The 21,683-nt window shown below is 41.1% G+C and overlaps 6 non-coding genes across 6 annotated transcripts; all 6 read left to right on the top strand.

Annotated features, from left to right (window-relative positions):
* Positions 1 to 47: 47 nt before the first annotated feature.
* TRNAR-CCU (transfer RNA arginine (anticodon CCU)) lies at positions 48 to 120 on the top strand. The gene has a single exon. It is a non-coding gene; the product is annotated as a tRNA-Arg (tRNA).
* Positions 121 to 2,355: 2,235 nt separating this feature from the next.
* TRNAR-UCG (transfer RNA arginine (anticodon UCG)) lies at positions 2,356 to 2,428 on the top strand. The gene has a single exon. It is a non-coding gene; the product is annotated as a tRNA-Arg (tRNA).
* A 6,280-nt stretch (positions 2,429 to 8,708) lies between these two features.
* Positions 8,709 to 8,781, top strand: TRNAR-UCG (transfer RNA arginine (anticodon UCG)). Its single transcript has one exon. It is a non-coding gene; the product is annotated as a tRNA-Arg (tRNA).
* Positions 8,782 to 14,466: 5,685 nt separating this feature from the next.
* On the top strand, positions 14,467 to 14,539 carry TRNAR-UCG (transfer RNA arginine (anticodon UCG)). The gene has a single exon. It is a non-coding gene; the product is annotated as a tRNA-Arg (tRNA).
* Positions 14,540 to 15,334: 795 nt separating this feature from the next.
* TRNAR-CCU (transfer RNA arginine (anticodon CCU)) lies at positions 15,335 to 15,407 on the top strand. The gene has a single exon. It is a non-coding gene; the product is annotated as a tRNA-Arg (tRNA).
* Positions 15,408 to 17,642: 2,235 nt separating this feature from the next.
* TRNAR-UCG (transfer RNA arginine (anticodon UCG)) lies at positions 17,643 to 17,715 on the top strand. Its single transcript has one exon. It is a non-coding gene; the product is annotated as a tRNA-Arg (tRNA).
* Positions 17,716 to 21,683: the final 3,968 nt, after the last annotated feature.

Genomic DNA, 21,683 nt, shown 5'->3' with positions numbered 1-21,683 from the left:
ATAGAATACATTTAAATAATGTCTCTAGAAAAGAGCTATGCATGTGTGCCTCAGTGGCCTAATGGATAAGGCGCTGGCCTCCTAAGCCAGGGATTGTGGGTTTGAGTCCCATCTGAGGTGATAACAAAAATCCTGCCTCTTTCTTTTCCAGAAAATTAGGTAGATTTATTACATGCTTCCTCTCAGAAGTTTATGAGGGATTAGGTACTTTGAAACTGTCCCGTTTTACTTGTGTACACTTCACAGTCATGTTAGTGTTCTGAAACTGCAAAGTAGATTTTTAAATGCCTATTTTTGTGAGATGCATTTTCGACCGGCCAGAACATATTCCTTTGGAAAAAATGATTTGAATTGGATTGGTGTGAATCTTGTTTCTAGAGGTGGTGACAGGCTTTCAGCTACTTGAATAGGTCAAGCCAGGATTCATAAAACCTATACAACCTATGTGAGTGTGAAAAATTAGCATATGCAGGAAGGAGCAATTTGTACTACTTTCAAAACAGTTTCACTCCACGTCTGGAAACGTCCAGAGCTATGTAGAGCATACAAATGAGCTTTAAACTCATGAGGAAAGAGGTTTGTATGCAAAAAGGAAAACAAAAGCATATCGTACTCATAAAATTCTCAATATATAGATTCCAAAAAAGTGCTTCCAGCGAAAAGAGCTGAAAGAACACTATGGGATGTAAACCTGAATACCTTTCAATAATATGTTCTCCATCCATGCATACCACCTACATGATAAAAATCATCTCAGGTGAACGGATGACTGCGTGGCCTAATGGATAAGGCGTCTGACTTCGGATCAGAAGATTGAGGGTTCGAGTCCCTTCGTGGCTGTTTTTGGCCAATGGTCACACAATCTGCTTTACATTCAGAGTGGAAAAAGTCTTTTCCAATACTCTTGTAGTCCTCACTTTCTCATTACTAATCAATAATAAAGTGGAGTACATACTGTAAACTCATTCAGGTTGCATCTTCAGTCTAACTACTTGTGCATTTTAGTGGCATTAAAAAGTGTTTCTATGCCAACGCACTGAATATGTAATAGGTTTGCAGAATTTTGACGTGACAGAATGGGTTTTTAGCTTAAGTGTGTGTAGAAGAACTGCAAGGTGTGTGCCTATGTGTGCATAGAGTGCTACATGTGTAAAATCTGTATGATTTGGGCAGTTAAAGTGCTGATTTTGCCTCAGAGTAAGAAAAGTACTACACAAAATGTATAAAGGATCGGCACATTGGCTGCCTTTGCTGATGCCCCCGTTGCCTAATTTGTAGTGCAGTGGTTAAGTTGCAGAGTGTGGTTGAACTTGGTTAGGAGACTTGGTGCCTCTTTCCGTGTCCTGCTGATGATAAGGATGGCTTGATACCATTTTCTAAGCCCAGTATATTGAGAAAAGAAGTAAGTGAAGAAGAAGTGTGGAGTCGAAAGTGGTTCTCCAATTTCTCTCCACTTGCTAAAATTACAAAGTCTCCATTATAGCATAGAAGAGAGCGTTAAAGTCGGGGATGGAAGAGGACGAAAATGGGAAGTTTACTTATAGATAGAAGTGAGAAATGCCCTGTGTGCACACACCGGTATCTGACCATAGAATACATTTAAATAATGCCTCTAGAAAAAAGCTATTCATGTGTGCATCAGTGGCCTAATGGATAAGGCACTGTCCTCCTAAGCCATTGATTGTGGGTTTGAGTCCCATCTGAGGTGATAACAAAATTCCTCCCTCTTTCTTTTCCAGAAAATTAGGTAGATTTATTACATGCTTCCTCTCAGAAGTTTATGAGGGATTAGGTACTTTGAAACGGTCCCATTTTACTTGTGTACACTTCACAGTCATGTTAGTGTTCTGAAACTGCAAAGTAGATTTTTAAATGCCTATTTTTGTGAGATGCATTTTCGACCGGCCAGAACATATTCCTTTGGAAAAAATGATATGAATTGGATTGGTGTGAATCTTGTTTCTAGAGGTGGTGACAGGCTTTCAGCTACTTGAATAGGTCAAGCCACGATTCATAAAACTTATACAACCTATGCGAGTGTGAAAAATTAGCATATGCAGAAAGGAGCAATTTGTACTACTTTCAAAACAGTTTCACTCGACGTCTGGAAACGTCCAGAGCTATGTAAAGCATACAAATGAGCTTTAAACTCATGAGGAAAGAGGTTTGTATGCAAAAAGGAAAACAAAAGCATATCGTACTCATAAAATTCTCAATATATAGATTCCAAAAAAGTGCTTCCAGCGAAAAGAGCTGAAAGAACACTATGGGATGTAAACCTGAATACCTTTCAATAATATGTTCTCCATCCATGCATACCACCTACATGATAAAAATCATCTCAGGTGAACGGATGACCGCGTGGCCTAATGGATAAGGCGTCTGACTTCGGATCAGAAGGTTGAGGGTTCGAGTCCCTTCGTGATCGTTTTTGGCCAATGGTCACACAATCTGCTTTACATTCAGAGTGGAAAATGTCTTTTCCAATACTCTTGTAGTCCTCACTTTCTCATTACTAATCATTAATAAAGTGGAGTACATACTGTAAACTCATTCAGGTTTCTTCTTCAGTCTAACTACTTGTGCATTTTAGTGGCATTAAAAAGTGCTTCTATGCCGACGCACTGAATATGTAATAGGTTTGCAGAATTTTGATGTGACAGAATGGGTTTTTAGCTTAAGTGTGTGTAGAAGAACTGCAAGGTGTGTGCCTATGTGTGCATAGAGTGCTACATGTGTAAAATCTATATGATTTGGGGAGTTAAAGTGCTGATTTTGCCTCCGAGTAAGAAAAGTACTACACAAAATGTATAAAGGATCGGCACATTGGCTGCCTTTGCTGATGCCCCCGTTGCCTAATTTGTAGTGCAATGGTTAAGTTGCAGAGTGTGGTTGAACTTGGTTAGGAGACTTGGTGCCTCTTTCCGTGTCCTGCTGATGATAAGGATGGCTTGATACCATTTTCTAAGCCCAGTATATTGAGAAAAGAAGTAAGTGAAGAAGAAGTGTGGAGTCGAAAGTGGTTCTCCAATTTCTCTCCACTTGCTAAAATTGCAAAGTCTCCATTATAGCATAGAAGAGAGCGTTAAAGTCGGGGATGGAAGAGGATGAAAATGGGAAGTTTACTTATAGTGAGAAGTGAGAAATGCCCTGTGTGCACACACCGGTGTCTGACCATAGAATACATTTAAATAATGTCTCTAGAAAAGAGCTATGCATGTGTGCCTCAGTGGCCTATTGGATAAGGCACTGACTTCCTAAGCCAGGGATTGTGGGTTTGAGTCTCATCTGAGGTGATAACAAAAATCCTCCCTCTTTCGTTTCCAGAAAATTAGGTAGATTTATTACATGCTTCCTCTCAGAAGTTTATGAGGGATTAGGTACTTTGAAACTGTCCCGTTTTACTTGTGTACACTTCACAGTCATTTTAGTGTTCTGAAACTGCAAAGTAGATTTTTAAATGCCTATTTTTGTGAGATGCATTTTCGACCGGCCAGAACATATTCCTTTGGAAAAAATGATTTGAATTGGATTGGTGTGAATCTTGTTTCTAGAGGTGGTGACAGGCTTTCAGCTACTTGAATAGGTCAAGCCAGGATTCATAAAACCTATACAACCTATGTGAGTGTGAAAAATTAGCATATGCAGGAAGGAGCAATTTGTACTACTTTCAAAACAGTTTCACTCCACGTCTGGAAACGTCCAGAGCTATGTAGAGCATACAAATGAGCTTTAAACTCATGAGGAAAGAGGTTTGTATGCAAAAAGGAAAACAAAAGCATATCGTACTCATAAAATTCTCAATATATAGATTCCAAAAAAGTGCTTCCAGCGAAAAGAGCTGAAAGAACACTATGGGATGTAAACCTGAATACCTTTCAATAATATGTTCTCCATCCATGCATACCACCTACATGATAAAAATCATCTCAGGTGAACGGATGACCGCGTGGCCTAATGGATAAGGTGTCTGACTTCGGATCAGAAGATTGAGGGTTCGAGTCCCTTCGTGGCTGTTTTTGGCCAATGGTCACACAATCTGCTTTACATTCAGAGTGGAAAAAGTCTTTTCCAATACTCTTGTAGTCCTCACTTTCTCATTACTAATCAATAATAAAGTGGAGTACATACTGTAAACTCATTCAGGTTGCATCTTCAGTCTAACTACTTGTGCATTTTAGTGGCATTAAAAAGTGTTTCTATGCCAACGCACTGAATATGTAATAGGTTTGCAGAATTTTGACGTGACAGAATGGGTTTTTAGCTTAAGTGTGTGTAGAAGAACTGCAAGGTGTGTGCCTATGTGTGCATAGAGTGCTACATGTGTAAAATCTGTATGATTTGGGCAGTTAAAGTGCTGATTTTGCCTCAGAGTAAGAAAAGTACTACACAAAATGTATAAAGGATCGGCACATTGGCTGCCTTTGCTGATGCCCCCGTTGCCTAATTTGTAGTGCAGTGGTTAAGTTGCAGAGTGTGGTTGAACTTGGTTAGGAGACTTGGTGCCTCTTTCCGTGTCCTGCTGATGATAAGGATGGCTTGATACCATTTTCTAAGCCCAGTATATTGAGAAAAGAAGTAAGTGAAGAAGAAGTGTGGAGTCGAAAGTGGTTCTCCAATTTCTCTCCACTTGCTAAAATTACAAAGTCTCCATTATAGCATAGAAGAGAGCGTTAAAGTCGGGGATGGAAGAGGACGAAAATGGGAAGTTTACTTATAGATAGAAGTGAGAAATGCCCTGTGTGCACACACCGGTATCTGACCATAGAATACATTTAAATAATGCCTCTAGAAAAAAGCTATTCATGTGTGCATCAGTGGCCTAATGGATAAGGCACTGTCCTCCTAAGCCATTGATTGTGGGTTTGAGTCCCATCTGAGGTGATAACAAAATTCCTCCCTCTTTCTTTTCCAGAAAATTAGGTAGATTTATTACATGCTTCCTCTCAGAAGTTTATGAGGGATTAGGTACTTTGAAACGGTCCCATTTTACTTGTGTACACTTCACAGTCATGTTAGTGTTCTGAAACTGCAAAGTAGATTTTTAAATGCCTATTTTTGTGAGATGCATTTTCGACCGGCCAGAACATATTCCTTTGGAAAAAATGATATGAATTGGATTGGTGTGAATCTTGTTTCTAGAGGTGGTGACAGGCTTTCAGCTACTTGAATAGGTCAAGCCAGGATTCATAAAACTTATACAACCTATGCGAGTGTGAAAAATTAGCATATGCAGAAAGGAGCAATTTGTACTACTTTCAAAACAGTTTCACTCGACGTCTGGAAACGTCCAGAGCTATGTAAAGCATGCAAATGAGCTTTAAACTCATGAGGAAAGAGGTTTGTATGCAAAAAGGAAAACAAAAGCATATCGTACTCATAAAATTCTCAATATATAGATTCCAAAAAAGTGCTTCCAGCGAAAAGAGCTGAAAGAACACTATGGGATGTAAACCTGAATACCTTTCAATAATATGTTCTCCATCCATGCATACCACCTACATGATAAAAATCATCTCAGGTGAACGGATGAACGCGTGGCCTAATGGATAAGGCGTCTGACTTCGGATCAGAAGGTTGAGGGTTCGAGTCCCTTCAAATCGTTTTTGGCCAATGGTCACACAATCTGCTTTACATTCAGAGTGGAAAATGTCTTTTCCAATACTCTTGTAGTCCTCACTTTCTCATTACTAATCATTAATAAAGTGGAGTACATACTGTAAACTCATTCAGGTTTCTTCTTCAGTCTAACTACTTGTGCATTTTAGTGGCATTAAAAAGTGCTTCTATGCCGACGCACTGAATATGTAATAGGTTTGCAGAATTTTGATGTGACAGAATGGGTTTTTAGCTTAAGTGTGTGTAGAAGAACTGCAAGGTGTGTGCCTATGTGTGCATAGAGTGCTACATGTGTAAAATCTATATGATTTGGGGAGTTAAAGTGCTGATTTTGCCTCCGAGTAAGAAAAGTACTACACAAAATGTATAAAGGATCGGCACATTGGCTGCCTTTGCTGATGCCCCCGTTGCCTAATTTGTAGTGCAATGGTTAAGTTGCAGAGTGTGGTTGAACTTGGTTAGGAGACTTGGTGCCTCTTTCCGTGTCCTGCTGATGATAAGGATGGCTTGATACCATTTTCTAAGCCCAGTATATTGAGAAAAGAAGTAAGTGAAGAAGAAGTGTGGAGTCGAAAGTGGTTCTCCAATTTCTCTCCACTTGCTAAAATTGCAAAGTCTCCATTATAGCATAGAAGAGAGCGTTAAAGTCGGGGATGGAAGAGGATGAAAATGGGAAGTTTACTTATAGTGAGAAGTGAGAAATGCCCTGTGTGCACACACCGGTGTCTGACCATAGAATACATTTAAATAATGCCTCTAGAAAAGAGCTATGCATGTGTGCCTCAGTGGCCTATTGGATAAGGCACTGACTTCCTAAGCCAGGGATTGTGGGTTTGAGTCCCATCTGAGGTGATAACAAAAATCCTCCCTCTTTCGTTTCCAGAAAATTAGGTAGATTTATTACATGCTTCCTCTCAGAAGTTTATGAGGGATTAGGTACTTTGAAACGGTCCCATTTTACTTAGGTACACTTCACAGTCATGTTAGTGTTCTGAAACTGCAAAGTATATTTTTAAATGCCTATTTTTGTGAGATGCATTTTCGACCGGCCAGAACATATTCCTTTGGAAAAAATGATTTGAATTGGATTGGTGTGAATCTTGTTTCTAGAGGTGGTGACAGGCTTTCAGCTACTTGAATAGGTCAAGCCAGGATTCATAAAACGTATACAACCTATGTGAGTGTGAAAAATTAGCATATGCAGGAAGGAGCAATTTGTCCTACTTTCAAAACAGTTTCACTCCACGTCTGGAAACGTCCAGAGCTATGTAGAGCATACAAATGAGCTTTAAACTCATGAGGAAAGAGGTTTGTATGCAAAAAGGAAAACAAAAGCATATCGTACTCATAAAATTCTCAATATATAGATTCCAAAAAAGTGCTTCCAGCGAAAAGAGCTGAAAGAACACTATGGGATGTAAACCTGAATACCTTTCAATAATATGTTCTCCATCCATGCATACCACCTACATGATAAAAATCATCTCAGGTGAACGGATGACCGCGTGGCCTAATGGATAAGGCGTCTGACTTCGGATCAGAAGATTGAGGGTTCGAGTCCCTTCATGGCTGTTTTTGGCCAATGGTCACACAATCTGCTTTACATTCAGAGTGGAAAAAGTATTTTCCAATACTCTTGCAGTCCTCACTTTCTCATTACTAATCAATAATAAAGTGGAGTACATACTGTAAACTCATTCAGGTTGCATCTTCAGTCTAACTACTTGTGCATTTTAGTGGCATTAAAAAAAGTGTTTCTATGCCGACGCACTGAATATGTAATAGGTTTGCAGAATTTTGACGTGACAGAATGGGTTTTTAGCTTAAGTGTGTGTAGAAGAACTGCAAGGTGTGTGCCTATGTGTCCATAGAGTGCTGCATGTGTAAAATCTGTATGATTTGGGCAGTTAAAGTGCTGATTTTGCCTCAGAGTAAGAAAAGTACTACACAAAATGTATAAAGGATCGGCACATTGGCTGCCTTTGCTGATGCCCCTGTTGCCTAATTTGTAGTGCAATGGTTAAGTTGCAGAGTGTGGTTGAACTTGGTTAGGAGACTTAGTGCCTCTTTCCGTGTCCTACTGATGATAAGGATGGCTTGATACCATTTTCTAAGCCCAGTATATTGAGAAAAGAAGTAAGTGAAGAAGAAGTGTGGAGTCGAAAGTGGTTCTCCAATTTCTCTCCACTTGCTAAAATTACAAAGTCTCCATTATAGCATAGAAGAGAGCGTTAAAGTCGGGGATGGAAGAGGACGAAAATGGGAAGTTTACTTATAGATAGAAGTGAGAAATGCCCTGTGTGCACACACCGGTATCTGACCATAGAATACATTTAAATAATGCCTCTAGAAAAAAGCTATTCATGTGTGCCTCAGTGGCCTAATGGATAAGGCACTGGCCTCCTAAGCCATTGATTGTGGGTTTGAGTCCCATCTGAGGTGATAACAAAATTCCTCCCTCTTTCTTTTCCAGAAAATTAGGTAGATTTATTACATGCTTCCTCTCAGAAGTTTATGAGGGATTAGGTACTTTGAAACGGTCCCATTTTACTTGTGTACACTTCACAGTCATGTTAGTGTTCTGAAACTGCAAAGTAGATTCTTAAATGCCTATTTTTGTGAGATGCATTTTCGACCGGCCAGAACATATTCCTTTGGAAAAAATGATTTGAATTGGATTGGTGTGAATCTTGTTTCTAGAGGTGGTGACAGGCTTTCAGCTACTTGAAGAGGTCAAGCCAGGATTCATAAAACTTATACAACCTATGTGAGTGTGAAAAATTAGCATATGCAGAAAGGAGCAATTTGTACTACTTTCAAAACAGTTTCACTCCACGTCTGGAAACGTCCAGAGCTATGTAAAGCATACAAATGAGCTTTAAACTCATGAGGAAAGAGGTTTGTATGCAAAAAGGAAAACAAAAGCATATCGTACTCATAAAATTCTCAATATATAGATTCCAAAAAAGTGCTTCCAGCGAAAAGAGCTGAAAGAACACTATGGGATGTAAACCTGAATACCTTTCAATAATATTTTCTCCATCCATGCATACCACCTACATGATAAAAATCATCTCAGGTGAACGGGTGACCGCGTGGCCTAATGGATAAGGCGTCTGACTTCGGATCAGAAGATTGAGGGTTCGAGTCCCTTCGTGGTCGTTTTTGGCCAATGGTCACACAATCTGCTTTACATTCAGAGTGGAAAAAGTCTTTTCCAATACTCTTGTAGTCCTCACTTTCTCATTACTAATCATTAATAAAGTGGAGTACATACTGTAAACTCATTCAGGTTTCTTCTTCAGTCTAACTACTTGTGCATTTTAGTGGCATTAAAAAGTGCTTCTATGCCGACGCACTGAATATGTAATAGGTTTGCAGAATTTTGACGTGACAGAATGGGTTTTTAGCTTAAGTGTGTGTAGAAGAACTGCAAGGTGTGTGCATAGAGTGCTACATGTGTAAAATCTATATGATTTGGGAAGTTAAAGTGCTGATTTTGCCTCCGAGTAAGAAAAGTACTACACAAAATGTATAAAGGATCGGCACATTGGCTGCCTTTGCTGATGCCCCCGTTGCCTAATTTGTAGTGCAATGGTTAAGTTGCAGAGTGTGGTTGAACTTGGTTAGGAGACTTGGTGCCTCTTTCCGTGTCCTGCTGATGATAAGGATGGCTTGATACCATTTTCTAAGCCCAGTATATTGAGAAAAGAAGTAAGTGAAGAAGAAGTGTGGAGTCGAAAGTGGTTCTCCAATTTCTCTCCACTTGCTAAAATTGCAAAGTCTCCATTATAGAATAGAAGAGAGCGTTAAAGTCGGGGATGGAAGAGGATGAAAATGGGAAGTTTACTTATAGTGAGAAGTGAGAAATGCCCTGTGTGCACACACCGGTGTCTGACTATAGAATACATTTAAATAATGCCTCTAGAAAAGAGCTATGCATGTGTGCCTCAGTGGCCTATTGGATAAGGCACTGACCTCCTAAGCCAGGGATTGTGGGTTTGAATCCCATCTGAGGTGATAACAAAAATCCTCCCTCTTTTGTTTCCAGAAAATTAGGTAGATTTATTACATGCTTCCTCTCAGAAGTTTATGAGGGATTAGGTACTTTGAAACGGTCCCATTTTACTTAGGTACACTTCACAGTCATGTTAGTGTTCTGAAACTGCAAAGTATATTTTTAATAAATGCCTATTTTTGTGAGATGCATTTTCGACCGGCCAGAATATATTCCTTTGGAAAAAATTATTTGAATTGGATTGGTGTGAATCTTGTTTCTAGAGGTGGTGACAGGCTTTCAGCTACTTGAATAGGTCAAGCCAGGATTCATAAAACTTATACAACCTATGTGAGTGTGAAAAATTAGCATATGCAGGAAGGAGCAATTTGTACTACTTTCAAAACAGTTTCACTCCACGTCTGGAAACGTCCAGAGCTATGTAGAGCATACAAATGAGCTTTAAACTCATGAGGAAAGAGGTTTGTATGCAAAAAGGAAAACAAAAGCATATCGTACTCATAAAATTCTCAATATATAGATTCCCAAAAAGTACTTCCAGCGAAAAGAGCTGAAAGAACACTATGGGATGTAAACCTGAATACCTTTCAATAATATGTTCTCCATCCATGCATACCACCTACATGATAAAAATCATCTCAGGTGAACGGATGACCACGTGGCCTAATGGATAAGGCGTCTGACTTCGGATCAGAAGATTGAGGGTTCGAGTCCCTTCTTGGCCGTTTTTGGCCAATGGTCACACAATCTGCTTTACATTCAGAGTGAAAAAAGTATTTTCCAATACTCTTGTAGTCCTCACTTTCTCATTACTAATCATTAATAAAGTGGAGTACATACTGTAAACTCATTCAGGTTGCATCTTCAGTCTAACTACTTGTGCATTTTAGTGGCATTAAAAAGTGCTTCTATGCCGACGCACTGAATATGTAATAGGTTTGCAGAATTTTGACGCGACAGAATGGGTTTTAGCTTAAGTGTGTGTAGAAGAACTGCAAGGTGTGTACCTATGTGTGCATAGAGTGCTACATGTGTAAAATCTGTATGATTTGGGCAGTTAAAGTGCTGATTTTGCCTCCGAGTAAGAAAAGTACTACACAAAATGTATAAAGGATCGGCACATTGGCTGCCTTTGCTGATGCCCCCGTTGCCTAATTTGTAGTGCAATGGTTAAGTTGCAGAGTGTGGTTAAACTTGGTTAGGAGACTTGGTGCCTCTTTCCGTGTCCTGCTGATGATAAGGATGGCTTGATACCATTTTCTAAGCCCAGTATATTGAGAAAAGAAGTAAGTGAAGAAGAAGTGTGGAGTCGAAAGTGGTTCTCCAATTTCTCTCCACTTGCTAAAATTGCAAAGTCTCCATTATAGCATAGAAGAGAGCGTTAAAGTCGGGGATGGAAGAGGATGAAAATGGGAAGTTTACTTATAGGTCTTGTGACAGACCTTTCACATAGTTTTGGACAAAGAGGTGATGTCCGGTTGCAGTGGTCATGTCTTGGCCACTGTAATCGGAAAACACAGTCTCGAACCGAGAGAAGTATTCAGACCCATCCTCCTGGGGTTTCTGTCGGCAAGCCGTCACTATCGACCAGTCTACCTTTCTTTCTGGGATTAGAGTCTTCAGCTTCTGTACAATCTTGTCTGGGAGCTCTAATATGGCTTTCGGGGGTTTCTGTCCTGGTTCTCGCTGTTTATCTATGGTATCGAGTTGTATATCCGAACGGCTCAGCGTGGTCAACTTTCCGGATTTGTTTCCACACATCAGCCGGCAGACATAATCCGAAGAACAAGTCGATATCTGCTAAAGTCATTATTGTTGAGCCTAAGGCTGTACCTAGTTCGGTGTAGAAGGCAGTCGGGTTCTTTCTTAAGTCGGGTAGAGTTTTTCTAAAGGTCAAAATATCTTTCCGGTCCCATGGCTGGTAGACCCAATTATATACAACCCTCCCCTTCGCATCTTGGTGGTTGATGTCGTCATGTGTTCCCTGACCTCGTGGGGGGACCCAGTAGGGGGCGGCCTCTTTGATGGGCATCATGGTATCAGTCCTTCCTTCCTGGGGCTTAGTCGCTATGGGGGTTTCTGTTTTGGTTGTCTGTCCGTGTTCCTTAAGGTGTCGATAGACCTCGAGTGTACGAGTGAAGAGGTTCGTCACATCGCCCTCTCCTTCTTCCCCAATGTCTACCTTCCTATATAGGGTCGCTAAGCCTTCGGGACCTTTATCGTGGTACCTATCCTCATATGCATTCAGGGCGTGATAACAAAGTCGCACGACAAAGTGTCGTCTGCGGCTGTCTGCATACGAGTTATATACGTCTGTTATATACTCCTCACTTTCCTTACGCTCCACTAGTGTCTTTACTATCTTGTCGATTCCTGCTCGTTCGTCCTTTGTTAGTCGATTCATTCTGGTGGAATCTTTCTTTCTTATCTCAGGGTCATCCAACGTCATTGCCGACGTTGTGTTCAGTACAAGAGGCTCGGCCGGCGCGGAGGCCGTGAGGGCCGAGGCCCCTGTACTGCTTTCGCTCGTGTTTGGGGGTTGGGGGTGTTGCACTACCGATTGGGAGGGTGCGTATGGAGGGGGCATGTAAATGATTGGGGGACCTAATAATAATTCGTCATTCGTTCGTTGCTTAGAGGACAACTCAGGGTAGAGCATAGAGGGGGTCCTAACAGCGTACTGGCCTGAGGTTTCGGGCTCCTGTCTTAGTTTAGTTTCCCTTCTCTCCTTTATTTCTTCTTCTAACTTTCTAGCGGCAAGGTGAGCTGCCCTTCGTAATTCCTTTTCTGCTTTTACTTCTTCCCTCTTTTTCCGTTGTGTTGCTTCTTTGCGCCACATGCCGATACTGTCAAGCATAGTAGGCGTCGTTTTATTGTTACGCAGAGCCATTTCTAGCACTTCTATCTTATGGTCGTCGAAGGATCCCATCAGTGGCCACTGACTCTCGGGGTCCTTCCTTGTGTATTTATGCCATAGCTTGCTATAAGCTACGGCGACTAGTCCATATTTGGTGAACATGTCCTTATTTGGGGTGCCTTCCAGCGGAGCCGGATGGTCCACCTCTAATAAGCGGTCCGGGCAGAACCAACTACCAATCAGTGGGGAGAAGATAGGCATGACGGGTTTCAACGGGGACAAAAGTCAGCACTACCTATCTTTTCTCTGCTTGCAAAGACTAGACAAAATATCTCTATTCCTCGTTATTTGTAAGCAGAGAATACCTCCAAAGAACCAATATCGAACAACTAGTGTTCGGACAATCAATCAATCAATCAATGGGGAGATAAAGATAGGCACGACGGGTTACAACGGGGACAAAAGTCTGCGTTACCTACCCTTCACTATTTGCAAAGACTAGACAGAATATTTCTATTCTTCGTTATTTGCAAACAGAGAATATCTCAAAGAGCACTATTCTTCAAAACAATCAATGTTCGGACAATCAATCAGTGGGGAGATAAAGATAGGCACGACGGGTTACAACGGGGACAAAAGTCTGCGTTACCTACCCTTCACTATCTGCAAAGGGAGAGAGAGAGTGTTTCTACTCCTCCCCGTTTGTAGACAGCGAATATCTCAAAGAGAACAATCAATGAGCAATACTAGTATTTCAGACAATCAATCAATTATTTCACAATTTGTCGTGTTTCACGACCTTACCCGGACCGCGTGGACAGTTTCTCGTCTTCCGCCTCCAGTGCCCGATCGTCCTCTACTCTCCGTATTTGCCGCGGCACTCCTGATGGTTCACAGTCAGGACCGTAGATCACTCGAGAGAGGTCTGCTCGGAACCAGTGAAGTTTGGATGATCGGCTGCCAGACGAGGGTCTATCGGGCAGGAGCTCTCCCGATCGTTGCAGTCGTTCACTCTGTCGTCAGGACCTCTCCCACTGGATCCACGTGTCGCTGATGGGCCCCACGCTTGGGACGCCAATTGTTAAATGGTAGCGGCAGTTTCAGTCGATAACCTTTCAAGTATTGCCCGGCGGTAATCGCCTCTCATACCACTCGATAATTTACCAATGAAAGAGGCAGGCGCCGGAGACTGGAAGGCAGGAAACAAAGTTTTATTCCGTCAGAGCAGAACACATCAGATCAGACAGCACGGTATCGTCACGAGGTGCTCTAACTGCATCTCTGAGGCCTGGCCTCTTATACACAGGTTTATGACTTTATTGCGGGTTTATCATACATGGCACATTCTTGAGATTACTTTGATGTATCAAAGAACGTCTTCGGAATCCCCACTTCGAACTCGTTCCCACACATATCTACAGTGGAAGTCCCCACCCCATCTACAGTAGGAGATGGCTATCACGCAGCTGGACATTCCGCCAATTCCCGGGGGTGTGTGCAACCGGCCGGGTCTCAGGGGGTAGGGGCTTTGATCCACTGTAATCCCTTTGATGTGGGGTGTTTCCCTTACAGTAGGGGCAATAAACTGCATCCGCAAGGCTAGGTGATGGCCTGGGATCGATTCGGACAATGGGGCGCAGAGGAAGGGGGTTATCAAAGAGAGATGCATGACCATGTATGGGATGTGGGTCAGGCGTGGGATGTGGTTCCATGGCAGGGTCGCGCAGAAGGAGAGGGTTTATGGCCCGTGTATGAGAGAGCGGGGGTGGCCGGCGCACGGGGGATGCTTGCAGCGCCAGGGGAACGCGCTGGCGATCGACAATGAGCGGGGGAGAGAGTGGGGTGCCTAAAATGGCGGCTGTGCGTTCGCTATGCGTGGCGCTGGGGAGAGGCAAGATGGCGCAGATAATTTTCAGTTACAAGCTAAATTTCCACACACCTACATGATAAAAATCATCTCAGGTGAACGGATGACCGCGTGGCCTAATGGATAAGGCGTCTGACTTCGGATCAGAAGGTTGAGGGTTCAAGTCCCTTCGTGGTTGTTTTTGGCCAATGGTCACACAATCTGCTTTACATTCAGAGTGGAAAATGTCTTTTCCAATACTCTTGTAGTCCTCACTTTCTCATTACTAATCATTAATAAAGTGGAGTACATACTGTAAACTCATTCAGGTTTCTTCTTCAGTCTAACTACTTGTGCATTTTAGTGGCATTAAAAAGTGCTTCTATGCCGACGCACTGAATATGTAATAGGTTTGCAGAATTTTGACGTGACAGAATGGGTTTTTAGCTTAAGTGTGTGTAGAAGAACTGCAAGGTGTGTGCCTATGTGTGCATAGAGTGCTACATGTGTAAAATCTATATGATTTGGGCAGTTAAAGTGCTGATTTTGCCTCCGAGTAAGAAAAGTACTACACAAAATGTATAAAGGATCGGCACATTGGCTGCCTTTGCTGATGCCCCCGTTGCCTAATTTGTAGTGCAATGGTTAAGTTGCAGAGTGTGGTTGAACTTGGTTAGGAGACTTGGTGCCTCTTTCCGTGTCCTGCTGATGATAAGGATGGCTTGATACCATTTTCTAAGCCCAGTATATTGAGAAAAGAAGTAAGTGAAGAAGAAGTGTGGAGTCGAAAGTGGTTCTCCAATTTCTCTCCACTTGCTAAAATTGCAAAGTCTCCATTATAGCATAGAAGAGAGCGTTAAAGTCGGGGATGGAAGAGGATGAAAATGGGAAGTTTACTTATAGAGAGAAGTGAGAAATGCCCTGTGTGCACACACCGGTGTCTGACCATAGAATACATTTAAATAATGTCTCTAGAAAAGAGCTATGCATGTGTGCCTCAGTGGCCTAATGGATAAGGCGCTGGCCTCCTAAGCCAGGGATTGTGGGTTTGAGTCCCATCTGAGGTGATAACAAAAATCCTGCCTCTTTCTTTTCCAGAAAATTAGGTAGATTTATTACATGCTTCCTCTCAGAAGTTTATGAGGGATTAGGTACTTTGAAACTGTCCCGTTTTACTTGTGTACACTTCACAGTCATGTTAGTGTTCTGAAACTGCAAAGTAGATTTTTAAATGCCTATTTTTGTGAGATGCATTTTCGACCGGCCAGAACATATTCCTTTGGAAAAAATGATTTGAATTGGATTGGTGTGAATCTTGTTTCTAGAGGTGGTGACAGGCTTTCAGCTACTTGAATAGGTCAAGCCAGGATTCATAAAACCTATACAACCTATGTGAGTGTGAAAAATTAGCATATGCAGGAAGGAGCAATTTGTACTACTTTCAAAACAGTTTCACTCCACGTCTGGAAACGTCCAGAGCTATGTAGAGCATACAAATGAGCTTTAAACTCATGAGGAAAGAGGTTTGTATGCAAAAAGGAAAACAAAAGCATATCGTACTCATAAAATTCTCAATATATAGATTCCAAAAAAGTGCTTCCAGCGAAAAGAGCTGAAAGAACACTATGGGATGTAAACCTGAATACCTTTCAATAATATGTTCTCCATCCATGCATACCACCTACATGATAAAAATCATCTCAGGTGAACGGATGACCGCGTGGCCTAATGGATAAGGCGTCTGACTTCGGATCAGAAGATTGAGGGTTCGAGTCCCTTCGTGGCTGTTTTTGGCCAATGGTCACACAATCTGCTTTACATTCAGAGTGGAAAAAGTCTTTTCCAATACTCTTGTAGTCCTCACTTTCTCATTACTAATCAATAATAAAGTGGAGTACATACTGTAAACTCATTCAGGTTGCATCTTCAGTCTAACTACTTGTGCATTTTAGTGGCATTAAAAAGTGTTTCTATGCCAACGCACTGAATATGTAATAGGTTTGCAGAATTTTGACGTGACAGAATGGGTTTTTAGCTTAAGTGTGTGTAGAAGAACTGCAAGGTGTGTGCCTATGTGTGCATAGAGTGCTACATGTGTAAAATCTGTATGATTTGGGCAGTTAAAGTGCTGATTTTGCCTCAGAGTAAGAAAAGTACTACACAAAATGTATAAAGGATCGGCACATTGGCTGCCTTTGCTGATGCCCCCGTTGCCTAATTTGTAGTGCAGTGGTTAAGTTGCAGAGTGTGGTTGAACTTGGTTAGGAGACTTGGTGCCTCTTTCCGTGTCCTGCTGATGATAAGGATGGCTTGATACCATTTTCTAAGCCCAGTATATTGAGAAAAGAAGTAAGTGAAGAAGAAGTGTGGAGTCGAAAGTGGTTCTCCAATTTCTCTCCACTTGCTAAAATTACAAAGTCTCCATTATAGCATAGAAGAGAGCGTTAAAGTCGGGGATGGAAGAGGACGAAAATGGGAAGTTTACTTATAGATAGAAGTGAGAAATGCCCTGTGTGCACACACCGGTATCTGACCATAGAATACATTTAAATAATGCCTCTAGAAAAAAGCTATTCATGTGTGCATCAGTGGCCTAATGGATAAGGCACTGTCCTCCTAAGCCATTGATTGTGGGTTTGAGTCCCATCTGAGGTGATAACAAAATTCCTCCCTCTTTCTTTTCCAGAAAATTAGGTAGATTTATTACATGCTTCCTCTCAGAAGTTTATGAGGGATTAGGTACTTTGAAACGGTCCCATTTTACTTGTGTACACTTCACAGTCATGTTAGTGTTCTGAAACTGCAAAGTAGATTTTTAAATGCCTATTTTTGTGAGATGCATTTTCGACCGGCCAGAACATATTCCTTTGGAAAAAATGATATGAATTGGATTGGTGTGAATCTTGTTTCTAGAGGTGGTGACAGGCTTTCAGCTACTTGAATAGGTCAAGCCACGATTCATAAAACTTATACAACCTATGCGAGTGTGAAAAATTAGCATATGCAGAAAGGAGCAATTTGTACTACTTTCAAAACAGTTTCACTCGACGTCTGGAAACGTCCAGAGCTATGTAAAGCATACAAATGAGCTTTAAACTCATGAGGAAAGAGGTTTGTATGCAAAAAGGAAAACAAAAGCATATCGTACTCATAAAATTCTCAATATATAGATTCCAAAAAAGTGCTTCCAGCGAAAAGAGCTGAAAGAACACTATGGGATGTAAACCTGAATACCTTTCAATAATATGTTCTCCATCCATGCATACCACCTACATGATAAAAATCATCTCAGGTGAACGGATGACCGCGTGGCCTAATGGATAAGGCGTCTGACTTCGGATCAGAAGGTTGAGGGTTCGAGTCCCTTCGTGATCGTTTTTGGCCAATGGTCACACAATCTGCTTTACATTCAGAGTGGAAAATGTCTTTTCCAATACTCTTGTAGTCCTCACTTTCTCATTACTAATCATTAATAAAGTGGAGTACATACTGTAAACTCATTCAGGTTTCTTCTTCAGTCTAACTACTTGTGCATTTTAGTGGCATTAAAAAGTGCTTCTATGCCGACGCACTGAATATGTAATAGGTTTGCAGAATTTTGATGTGACAGAATGGGTTTTTAGCTTAAGTGTGTGTAGAAGAACTGCAAGGTGTGTGCCTATGTGTGCATAGAGTGCTACATGTGTAAAATCTATATGATTTGGGGAGTTAAAGTGCTGATTTTGCCTCCGAGTAAGAAAAGTACTACACAAAATGTATAAAGGATCGGCACATTGGCTGCCTTTGCTGATGCCCCCGTTGCCTAATTTGTAGTGCAATGGTTAAGTTGCAGAGTGTGGTTGAACTTGGTTAGGAGACTTGGTGCCTCTTTCCGTGTCCTGCTGATGATAAGGATGGCTTGATACCATTTTCTAAGCCCAGTATATTGAGAAAAGAAGTAAGTGAAGAAGAAGTGTGGAGTCGAAAGTGGTTCTCCAATTTCTCTCCACTTGCTAAAATTGCAAAGTCTCCATTATAGCATAGAAGAGAGCGTTAAAGTCGGGGATGGAAGAGGATGAAAATGGGAAGTTTACTTATAGTGAGAAGTGAGAAATGCCCTGTGTGCACACACCGGTGTCTGACCATAGAATACATTTAAATAATGTCTCTAGAAAAGAGCTATGCATGTGTGCCTCAGTGGCCTATTGGATAAGGCACTGACTTCCTAAGCCAGGGATTGTGGGTTTGAGTCTCATCTGAGGTGATAACAAAAATCCTCCCTCTTTCGTTTCCAGAAAATTAGGTAGATTTATTACATGCTTCCTCTCAGAAGTTTATGAGGGATTAGGTACTTTGAAACTGTCCTGTTTTACTTGTGTACACTTCACAGTCATTTTAGTGTTCTGAAACTGCAAAGTAGATTTTTAAATGCCTATTTTTGTGAGATGCATTTTCGACCGGCCAGAACATATTCCTTTGGAAAAAATGATTTGAATTGGATTGGTGTGAATCTTGTTTCTAGAGGTGGTGACAGGCTTTCAGCTACTTGAATAGGTCAAGCCAGGATTCATAAAACCTATACAACCTATGTGAGTGTGAAAAATTAGCATATGCAGGAAGGAGCAATTTGTACTACTTTCAAAACAGTTTCACTCCACGTCTGGAAACGTCCAGAGCTATGTAGAGCATACAAATGAGCTTTAAACTCATGAGGAAAGAGGTTTGTATGCAAAAAGGAAAACAAAAGCATATCGTACTCATAAAATTCTCAATATATAGATTCCAAAAAAGTGCTTCCAGCGAAAAGAGCTGAAAGAACACTATGGGATGTAAACCTGAATACCTTTCAATAATATGTTCTCCATCCATGCATACCACCTACATGATAAAAATCATCTCAGGTGAACGGATGACCGCGTGGCCTAATGGATAAGGCGTCTGACTTCGGATCAGAAGATTGAGGGTTCGAGTCCCTTCGTGGCTGTTTTTGGCCAATGGTCACACAATCTGCTTTACATTCAGAGTGGAAAAAGTCTTTTCCAATACTCTTGTAGTCCTCACTTTCTCATTACTAATCAATAATAAAGTGGAGTACATACTGTAAACTCATTCAGGTTGCATCTTCAGTCTAACTACTTGTGCATTTTAGTGGCATTAAAAAGTGTTTCTATGCCAACGCACTGAATATGTAATAGGTTTGCAGAATTTTGACGTGACAGAATGGGTTTTTAGCTTAAGTGTGTGTAGAAGAACTGCAAGGTGTGTGCCTATGTGTGCATAGAGTGCTACATGTGTAAAATCTGTATGATTTGGGCAGTTAAAGTGCTGATTTTGCCTCAGAGTAAGAAAAGTACTACACAAAATGTATAAAGGATCGGCACATTGGCTGCCTTTGCTGATGCCCCCGTTGCCTAATTTGTAGTGCAGTGGTTAAGTTGCAGAGTGTGGTTGAACTTGGTTAGGAGACTTGGTGCCTCTTTCCGTGTCCTGCTGATGATAAGGATGGCTTGATACCATTTTCTAAGCCCAGTATATTGAGAAAAGAAGTAAGTGAAGAAGAAGTGTGGAGTCGAAAGTGGTTCTCCAATTTCTCTCCACTTGCTAAAATTACAAAGTCTCCATTATAGCATAGAAGAGAGCGTTAAAGTCGGGGATGGAAGAGGACGAAAATGGGAAGTTTACTTATAGATAGAAGTGAGAAATGCCCTGTGTGCACACACCGGTATCTGACCATAGAATACATTTAAATAATGCCTCTAGAAAAAAGCTATTCATGTGTGCATCAGTGGCCTAATGGATAAGGCACTGTCCTCCTAAGCCATTGATTGTGGGTTTGAGTCCCATCTGAGGTGATAACAAAATTCCTCCCTCTTTCTTTTCCAGAAAATTAGGTAGATTTATTACATGCTTCCTCTCAGAAGTTTATGAGGGATTAGGTACTTTGAAACGGTCCCATTTTACTTGTGTACACTTCACAGTCATGTTAGTGTTCTGAAACTGCAAAGTAGATTTTTAAATGCCTATTTTTGTGAGATGCATTTTCGACCGGCCAGAACATATTCCTTTGGAAAAAATGATATGAATTGGATTGGTGTGAATCTTGTTTCTAGAGGTGGTGACAGGCTTTCAGCTACTTGAATAGGTCAAGCCAGGATTCATAAAACTTATACAACCTATGCGAGTGTGAAAAATTAGCATATGCAGAAAGGAGCAATTTGTACTACTTTCAAAACAGTTTCACTCGACGTCTGGAAACGTCCAGAGCTATGTAAAGCATGCAAATGAGCTTTAAACTCATGAGGAAAGAGGTTTGTATGCAAAAAGGAAAACAAAAGCATATCGTACTCATAAAATTCTCAATATATAGATTCCAAAAAAGTGCTTCCAGCGAAAAGAGCTGAAAGAACACTATGGGATGTAAACCTGAATACCTTTCAATAATATGTTCTCCATCCATGCATACCACCTACATGATAAAAATCATCTCAGGTGAACGGATGAACGCGTGGCCTAATGGATAAGGCGTCTGACTTCGGATCAGAAGGTTGAGGGTTCGAGTCCCTTCAAATCGTTTTTGGCCAATGGTCACACAATCTGCTTTACATTCAGAGTGGAAAATGTCTTTTCCAATACTCTTGTAGTCCTCACTTTCTCATTACTAATCATTAATAAAGTGGAGTACATACTGTAAACTCATTCAGGTTTCTTCTTCAGTCTAACTACTTGTGCATTTTAGTGGCATTAAAAAGTGCTTCTATGCCGACGCACTGAATATGTAATAGGTTTGCAGAATTTTGATGTGACAGAATGGGTTTTTAGCTTAAGTGTGTGTAGAAGAACTGCAAGGTGTGTGCCTATGTGTGCATAGAGTGCTACATGTGTAAAATCTATATGATTTGGGGAGTTAAAGTGCTGATTTTGCCTCCGAGTAAGAAAAGTACTACACAAAATGTATAAAGGATCGGCACATTGGCTGCCTTTGCTGATGCCCCCGTTGCCTAATTTGTAGTGCAATGGTTAAGTTGCAGAGTGTGGTTGAACTTGGTTAGGAGACTTGGTGCCTCTTTCCGTGTCCTGCTGATGATAAGGATGGCTTGATACCATTTTCTAAGCCCAGTATATTGAGAAAAGAAGTAAGTGAAGAAGAAGTGTGGAGTCGAAAGTGGTTCTCCAATTTCTCTCCACTTGCTAAAATTGCAAAGTCTCCATTATAGCATAGAAGAGAGCGTTAAAGTCGGGGATGGAAGAGGATGAAAATGGGAAGTTTACTTATAGTGAGAAGTGAGAAATGCCCTGTGTGCACACACCGGTGTCTGACCATAGAATACATTTAAATAATGCCTCTAGAAAAGAGCTATGCATGT

Source organism: Triturus cristatus, chromosome 4_1 (genome assembly GCF_964204655.1).
Source record: "Triturus cristatus chromosome 4_1, aTriCri1.1, whole genome shotgun sequence".
Classification (NCBI taxonomy): domain Eukaryota; kingdom Metazoa; phylum Chordata; class Amphibia; order Caudata; family Salamandridae; genus Triturus; species Triturus cristatus.
The sequence above is the reverse complement of the archived record's forward strand: the minus strand, read 5'-3'. Positions and strand labels throughout refer to the sequence as shown.